Genomic DNA, 9671 nt, shown 5'->3' on the forward strand with positions numbered 1-9671 from the left:
AACAAATGACCAAAAGCTTATAAGAATCCTCCTGAGATAAATGCATGTCTTAAACTATTATGAACTTATAATTTTTAAATTTATATATTTTAATCGCTATACTAACATCACTTAAAAGTAAAAGAAAATCTCATAGATTAAATGTTTTAAAAATATAATAAATTTAAAATTCTTAACTTTTAAATTATTATCTAATTTAAAAAGTTTTGGATTGAAAACATTGAAAATTTTAAATTGTATAATCAATATATTATTAAATTCAAAAAAATAATAAAAAACAATTTTTATAATAATTTAATTTTATTAACAAGCTCTCAATTATAATTTATAAGCATATTTCTTTCTACTAGTGTATGACATAATTTCACAATTTGCACATCAAAAGGTATAAACAGGAAATACATATATATATATATATATATATATATATATATATATATATATATATATATATATATATATATATAAAAGCTTATAAAAGTGTGACATTTAACTTTATAAGAATCTTTTGAAATTATAATGTGACATATTAAAATAAACAGTGTGATAAGTGTATTATATGATTAGAAGATCTCTAACAAAGTAAAAAAAAAGTTCTATAAAACTGTGCTCAGACTAATTTTAATATATGAAAATAAATATTAGACATCTAAAATACAATATATTCATAAGATGAGTGTAATAAAAATATGAATATTAATTTATTTTTTTAAGAATTTTAAAATTATTATCTAAAATTTTATTTAGGCTTTGTTATCCTTAAAAAAAGGTCTACCTATTCTATCCAACAGCAACATAATGGGCATAATTCCCCCTAAGTACAGTACGTACAAATTCAAAGCCTATTTTATTTGTTACTATTTCTAACAAAGCTCACCTTTTTTTGTATATATTGTCGACATCATATTTTGGCCGACTCCCGAAATCAATAAACTTTGAAACCAATCCCCAACACATAGTCTCCCTTTGCCAGCCAATCACATTTCCGATCTCTCCTCAGAAGGAATCGAATCAATACTAAGTCCCCATATCATTTAAAGCCTCACCGATCTCTCAAACCAATTGTCAAGTCCCCTGACCAGCGTTGGTTCCCAGCCGATCTCATGCTTATTGTGTTTTCCGACCTCTTACACTTAGATTAATAATCACTTTTAGTTGTTGTTCTAATATGCTCAGACAATCAAGTGCTTATGCAATTTAGAGACTTTCCGATCACATCCAATCATTGAACAAAAGGGGAACTTTCATTTCATTTCAAGTTTATACAAGTCATTCGGCTGGAGGATCACCCCCAGCCTGATCTACATTTTGTTCGCTTCCTCTCTCACCCTCAGCCTCCTCCTCACTATCCTCACCTTCGTCTTGGGGAGCCAGATCTACCATCCAAGAGAAGTCCTCCTCGGGATATCGCTTCCTGAGCTCGGCTAAGAGATCCCTATGAGCGTTCACATAAGCGCCGGCCTCCCTTGTCACCGCCTCTTCTTCTTTTGCTTTGAGCTCCTCAGTGAGGTGAGCAACTTCACCGGCTCGGAGCGCCCGAACTTCTTCAAGAACATGAACTCGCTCGGCCAGAACTTGAGCTTGCTCGGCCAGCTTATCCTCGTAGAACTTCATTCGCCCCTCAATTTCAGATATATAGTTCTGAGCAGATGAAAGTTGGGATCGAAGGGAAGCCACTACGTGACTCATCCTCTCGACCTCCTTACCCAGACGGTGAGCCTTCTCCCGGACAATGTGTTGGTTCACCAAACTCTCCACATTCAGGCTCATTGTCTGAGTCAGGATGTCATCAAGATTGTTCGGGGATAACCTATCCCGATCCTCTTGAAGGCAGATCGAGGCCCCCAAGACTTTGGCCAAGCCTGGATTTTCCCGAACAGTCCGGTTCTTCTCCAGCGAGTGGATCAGAACTTGAGCGCCGGGGGAAAGGGTCCTCACAGGAGGTTGGGAAGGGCCCCCTTCCACACTCGAAGCAACTGGAGGAGGTAGAGGCGGCTCTTCTTAGTGTGGAGGAGACCGGACTACTTCTATGTCGGGGATCGGCTGTCCCGAGGGTTGAGACGAGCCTCCTTGTATTTTCGACATCATGCAGGCATGCAGGCGGCTCGGGCGCTTCATCTCCCCCACTTTTCGGGAGACCTCCCTCTTCCGCTTTCGGCTCTCCTTGGAAGCCTCAACGCTCGTTATACCTGCACAAAGAAAAGGTCAGTGAGATAGCTAAGGCCCAAAGATCAGAGATTTAGAAAATACCGAGGCCGAGGTCAAAGAGCTGAAGCCCGCGATCTTCGCCAGTGATCAACTCCATTGTCCAGTGATGCAGTTCGGCTGTCACTGCATCTAAACAAGAGAACTTCTCTCTGGCCGCCTGATCTTTCAATTCCATCACCATTAGGCCTTCCTCCCTATTCAGGGTGATGCGCTTCGGAAGTAAGGGGCCCTGGTGCAGCCAGCTACGAGGGAAACCCTCAAAGCCGTTCGGAATTTTTCTCCTCAAAATAAAGAAGCGATTCTTCCAATTCTTCAGGGAGGAGGGCAGATCGGTAAAATGCCCGCAATGTGGCTTCGCCTGAAAGAACCAATACTAGTCGTCCTTTCGACGAGTTAGCCTATGTAGTTCGATGAACACCTTAGCAGTAGGACGGAGTCCTTTGGCTCAGCAAAGGCCTCTGAAGGCTACTAGGATCCGCTAGGAGTTTGGGTGAACTCGGGCTATGCACACTTGGTGAAATTTTAGAACTTCCTTGAAGAAGTCATCGAGGGGGAACCGCAGCCCAGCCTTTAATTGCTCTTCGTATACCATGATCATATCGTTCTCCTCAAAGAAGTGATCGGCACGAAGATCGCCGTGACACTTAATCAGCTCGTATGAATCAGGCCGAATGTTGTACTCCTGGCTGAACGACTGCGGGTCGGTTTCTTAAAGGATTGATGGCAGCTCATCCATGGGAAGATTTTCCCTCCCTGAAGAATGTACATGCCTTGATGGTGCTGCTTGCCCCCGAGCCGGAATAGAGGCCCTAGGAGGTTCAGGTCGCACGCTTGGTCCGACCACCTCCACTTCATCAGACGACCACGAGATCTGAACAAAAGGGGGGCTTGCCGCTCTCTGACCCTCGGCACCGCTCATTTTCAAAGGAAATAGAGAATTTAAATTAAAAGAAGGATCAAAACCCTTACCGGAGCTTGATCGGTGTCGGAAGAACTTGAAAAATCGAGAGAATTTTGGAATCACTCGCGGGATGCTGAAAATGACATAAGAGAGCAACTGGCTGACCCATCCCCTATTTATACCCATCTGAGCATTTAATGCTCACAGTGTTCCAGGCGGTGCATCAGTTAGCGGGATTCGCTAGCTTTTTCTGACACGTCTCACGAATATTCCAGAAATTCCATAATAAAAGAGATCGGTGAATTAAAGCGGATCGATTAAGGGTTGTTCAGTTAGGAACCGGATCGGATAAACACATCAGAGATCGGAAAATAGTCAATGCAATAATAATAAAAATGATAGTTGTCAAAATAAAATTTTATTTCCGAAAAGGTCGGATTACATCATTTGGGCGATCTCTAAAGATCGAATTACATTAAAAGTCAAATTACATTGAAGGTTTGATTACATCGTAGGGGCAATCTCTAGAGATCGGTAGTACATCCCATCTAATAAAGACCTATGTCAAAGCCTAGTCTCGTGGCTGAATCAAAAGATGTGTTAGGCCAGCCATTGACATCGGAATAATGTACAGCTCAGATGGGGGGATTATAACTCTCATGAGGATGAGAGAGGTCATCATCAATGTTATCGCTCGGAACCGAGCCGCTGTCGGGACACCCAATGTGGAGAGAAGCCGAATGAACTTCAAGGGACAGTCACCAATGTTAAGGGGAATATTACCAGTCTTCTCACCCGAAATCAGTTTGTCAATTATATCGGCCGAACGATTCGAGATCGACACGATCGAAGTCCTCGACCCAGGTCGGCAAATTAGTCCGATTCTCTCACTATCATCAAATGAGGTTATCATAATTTCCCGATCACCGGGATCGTAAATTTTCAGTCGGAGAATAAAAAGAACAATTGGAAAAAGATCAAAAGCCACTATCATGGCCGGGACTATTGCCGGAGCAGTTAGAACAGGAAATGTGAAAAGGAAGAGGAAAAAATCAAATGCGGAGGGCTTTCCCGTTGAAGATATATATATAAGGAAAATTTGAGCATTTATTGCGAGCAGAAAACGAAGCAGATGCCTCAGAAATCGAAGGAATAAATGCTTTAACTGAACCGGACCGGATGAAGGAGAAGATCGGAGTTGGAGAGGTCGGAAGAGGGGAGCCCGGTATGAGAGATCAGAAAAGGATCGTGTTAGAAAGATCGGAAGGGAGGGGAGGTCGGAAAACAAAGGGAATAAGACAACTTCCGCTAACTGTCATCATAATCAGAGCCGAGGTAGTTAAAGCGTTGTAGACGAAATCTCCACCTCACACCCCAGAATCGCCCGCGTTACTGACATGTGCCAGAGTATGTCATGACAGTGCTGTACATCCCAATCTCCACCGTTGATCTTACTTGTAAGGACGAGCCTGGAGCCCTTGGATCAAAGAAGAAGATGACAAGACCAGCGCCTTTCACTCCCAGCCCTCGGATCGCCCTTGACAAGAAAATTTTGGGCCGTCAGATTAGAAGAGAGAAAGGACAAATATTCTGAAAGGGATCTCAGTCGTTCGTTCTGATTCTCTTTAATTCTCGAGCCTCAGATCATGTCCTTTAAAATCCTAACCTTCCATCTCCCTCAAGATAAATCCTGACCTTTAATGGGGAGCACCCGGTTCCTATAAATACCTGCATGAAAACTGTTCAAGAGAGGACGAAAAAAAGTGGTGACTATAGCGGAAGGACTCTGAAACTTAATTCAGTTCGTTACTCTACTATTTTTAAGCTTTCATAAGAAAAACTTTAGAAACCAGTTTTCTGAAGTATTTTCTTGCAAAGGGATTTTTGAATACTGAAACTCTCCATTTTCAGTTTGTTCATTATCCTGTGACACTAAAACTTTCAGTTCTTTGTTATCTTTATTTCCACTCCCGTTGCTCAAGCTCAACTTCATTCAAACTCGGTTATTATTTTGACCGGACTACATTTTAGCGAAGTATCCTTTATTTCAAGGCGAACCTTAGCCCTCAGGCTATCAGCCCGCAGTCCTATTACGTTTTGTGATTCCGTAGTTAGTTCAATAGATTCGGCTCCCTACAGGTGAGTGCTCATATCGCTGCTTTATCAAGTGCTCATTTTTATTTTACGTATTTCCTTTGTTTTTATGTTTGTAATTTTCACCAAGTTTATATTGCATTAAAAAATGCGAAGAAGGTTATTCTCGAGTTTACTTCTTTGTCAATTAGTCCATTCTTTTTGTTAATCTTTGTTACTTCTAAATGCAAGTGTTCTAGTCCCGAGTAGCGTATAAGTAGTTGGATAAAATATAGGTAACTGTATCTTAAGAGTTTCTTTAAAATAATAAAAGGTCTGAATAATAAGTCAGGAAAATAGTAAAGTTGAATCACTAGACTAACACAGAAGATGATTGAGTAAGATGTCATAAGGCGGAATAAAACCAAATCTCAGATAAGCAAATGGAACAGATCGGGTATCGCCTGTCAAAAGGTGCTGGTAAAGCGACCACATAGGAGGTCGGTAAAATTCAGTCTGGTATCCCCTGTCTAGTCACGAGGTACCAATGAGTTAAAAGAAGCCTTATTCAGATCCCCGGCACCTTTGAATGCCAGAACCCTTAGCCTTAGGCTTTCATGATATGTAAGATTTCAAGAGGTCGGAAAAGTCCTTACCCGACTCCCATTCAAGTAAAAGAGATCGGAGGAGAGTTCTTATCCGATCCTCAATCCATAATTTTAATAAATATTTAAAAAAGATCGGAGGAGAGTTCTTATCCGATTCTCAATCCAAAAAAAAATTCTAATTTTAACTTAAAACAGATCGGAGGAGAGTTCTTATCCGATCCTCAATCCATAATTTTAATAAATATTTAAAAGAGATCGGAGGAGAGTTCTTATCCGATTCTCAATCCAAAAAATTCCAATTTTAACCTAAAAGAGATCGAAGGAGAGTTCTTATCCTATCCTCAGTCCATAATTTTAACAAATATTTAAAAGAGATCGAAGGAGAGTTCTTATCCGATTCTCAATCCAAAAAATTCTAATTTTAACCTAAAAGAGATCGGAGGAGAGTTCTTATCCGATCTCCAATCAAAATTTTAATCTAAAAGAGATCGGAGGAGAGTTCTTATCCGATTCTCAAATTGAATTCTAACAAATATGCAAAATGACCCCTTAAACAAAACTGATACGCAACAGTAACTCACTAAGGGTCGACTCATTTATTTATGTATCTGGGTAACCCGAATTGGGGAAAAATCAAATATTCCCTTTTACCAAGAGGATTAACATCTCCGTTTGAACCTCCTAACTATCAATTCTAGTTTATAAAGAGCTTGAAGTTAAATCTGCTTACCCTCATTGAGGGACGAGGTGGGGTGCCTAACACCTTCCCCACCCGTTTACGGACCCCGAACCTAGAATCTCTGTTTTTGAAGTGGTTTCATTTTAATTTATTTTTGCAAATGGTTTTCTTTAATTTTCCTCAAAATTAAAGTGGCGACTCCTCACTCTTTCCCACTTCAGTGAGTGTTCATCCAGGCGACCGCAAAACCCCTTGCGACAGCTTAGCGACTCCACTGGGGAACGTCATTTTTCCTTCAACCCCGGCCTAGAGGTCTAAAAGCAGATTTAATTTTATGCTCCTATAAACTAGAATTATAGTTAGATAGGTTCAATTTACGAAATTCGGAAACCTTAATCTATTAATATTTGTTATTTCCGCTAACCGCTTTGTTTATTTTTGTTTTATATCCTACAGCATTTTTCGTCTAAAAAAAAACTCCCCCATATTGGGAAGAGGTAAAGGTGTCCTTTCACACACTGAACACTTACACGATGTCCTCACACACTCCAGCCCTATACCCGGGCTTTCTTACCCTTTTAAGAAATAGGAGGGAGTCATGTAGCGGTACCCGTGGGTTTTACCCCGTTAGTATCCGTGAAGGCTTCTGCTCAAATTGAAACTCGTTCTATTCGCTGTGATACCCATGGAATTCTCCCGACAGTATCATGGGGGATAGAATGAGGCTCTACTATTTATAGTAGGGGCAATTTAGGAACCTGTGGCTTTTAGAAAATTAGACCTTGAGCTAAACTGTCACAATAGTTGGAAGTCGTAGCAAGCTACCTTATAAGATAGAACTATCCAATTAGGTAGCACTTAGCCGGTATTAGGACTCTCCTTATTTTAAGACAAAAGGGGCATACTTACTCTTACCCTATTCTGCTTGTGTTTTATTTAGTTCTTATTTTTTAGGGTAACCTTGAATTATACTGTTAAGAAAACCTACACACTTTCCTACTTTGATAAGTATGTAGGTGTCATTCTGCCAACAGTATAATTCAAAACTACCTGGATTTATCCTGCTAACAAGTCTTTCCTGCAGGCATCACCAAAATAAGGTCTGTAAAAGGATAAGCATCATTTTTAACATGGCATCCTCGAGTCAGTCGCCAGGAGAATTTCTTAAATCAGAACAGAATGCTAAACCATGGCCCGAACTGCCTCATAGTTCAGTGCCCCCACAAAGTGATACTAGCTCATTACCTCCATTGGACCTGAGCAAAATTAGGGTCAGAATGAACAGTCTCGAGGGTCTGGCCAATGGTTGGAAGTTATTTCCCGATCAGGTCAAAGCACAATTTAAGAAGAGATATGGGAGGATTGCAACCTTGATACGGGTTAAAGTTCAAGTCCTGGCATTAAAGGCCATGCTGTCAGTTTGGAATCCTAAGTATGGGGTGTTCTCTTTCAACGATATCAATACTGCTCCCACTATGGAAGAATATCAGGCATTGCTAGAAATTCCTTATGCGGCGTAGAATCGGATTTACTTACACCTCGAGCATAGGCAGACCTGGAAACGATTCGCACATATGCTGGGGATTCCACCAGAAGAAGCAAAGGCGAGGGAAACTGTCAAAGGGAACACGCATGGATGGTATTGGACTTATCTCAAGAAGTGATTGGATCAATAAATCCAAGACGAACAGAGGAATCAAGCTTCATTAACGCTCGCTTTAGCAATCTACAGCCTGATCTTGTTCCCTGGGCCTTCCGGAATCATAACCTGCGGTGTTGTGGAAATGTTGCAGGCGGTAGAAAGCGAAGGTCAATCCAGCACCGGCAATTCTTGCCGAGACTTTCTTAACCCTTACTTACTGCAGACAACAAGGCAAGGCATCCATTAAGTGTTGTTCTCAATTATTGCACCTCTGGATTATCAGTCATATGTGTCCTGTGGAGACAAAGGGATTGACTTGGTACCTTGACCAGCCTCTCATCGAGAAGATGACCAGATTAGTAATCAGCCCAAAGGATGAGCCGCAGTGGCAAGAACGAATTTTGAGCTTCAATAGCCATGACTACTGTTAGAGGAAATTGTGGACGTCGAGTCAATCCATTTTGGTCAGTATGGGGGGTAATCAATTAGTATCCCTAATCGGAGTGACCGGATACACAAGTTACACTCCGGCATTAGTAATGAGACAATTCGGCTCAACCCAGTTCAGAATCAACATTGAAGAATACCACCGAGGTCATTTCTACCATGAGCTCAATGATGAGGAAGGATTGAAAATAGCTCGCAGATCCTGGGAAAACATCACTATGATGGAAAGGTCGCCTAAAGGTCCAAGTGCCACGGGCCATTATCTTAAATGGAGGGCTGGCAGGGATCAAGGACACTTAACCACAGATCCAACCAAATTTGAAGGCAGCAACCCTCGTCAAAACGTCCTTTCAAAAGAAGCTAGTGATCATTTGGCCGATTCCCTACAAAAGGCAAACACCGAAAACTCACAACTGCAAGAACAAATAAAACAGTTGGAGGACCAACAGCAGATCCTCAAAAGGAAAGTAAGAAGGCTCAGGGAAGAGGCAAGGACCGAAAAAATGGGGTTCGAAGAGCAAGAGACACGGTGGGAAAAGGAAAAAAGCTCTCTCCAAGCTGTAATAAAAGAAGCAGAAGTACAGAACAGCAAGCTTCAGGAAAAAATGAAATATCAAAAGATACTCATGGAAGAGTATAAACAAGAAAGCAAAAAGAAGAAGCTTGAACTGAAGGAACAGGCGCTGCTTATCAACGATATTCTGAAGGAATGTGCTAAAGAAAGAAAGGAAAAAGAAAGACAAGCCGCTCTCTATCAGGAGCTGAAAGAGAATGTTGACCAGCTGGAGAGAATGATAGCACAGGGGAAGCAAGAACTCTTACCTGAATCTGAGTATGCCCTGAAAACGTTCAACCCTGCCAGACAAGAAGAAAGGCTATATGAATATCTCAGGAAATGTCATTACATTATAAAGAACCTCCCTGAGCCTAGGCCAATGTAAAGAATGCTGTACATGAATTATTCAGTTAATGGAATAACTTTTGGGCCATGGTTTAGCAAAATTGTGAATGAATAGTATGACTCCCGTAGGAACCCCCTCGCTAGGGTTATGCGAAAAATTGGATGTGCCATATGGACAGGTATCATATATGCGCATTCAATCCAGTCATTCA

This window comes from Hevea brasiliensis, chromosome 2, assembly GCF_030052815.1.
Source record: "Hevea brasiliensis isolate MT/VB/25A 57/8 chromosome 2, ASM3005281v1, whole genome shotgun sequence".
In the NCBI taxonomy this organism is placed as follows: Eukaryota; Viridiplantae; Streptophyta; class Magnoliopsida; order Malpighiales; family Euphorbiaceae; genus Hevea; species Hevea brasiliensis.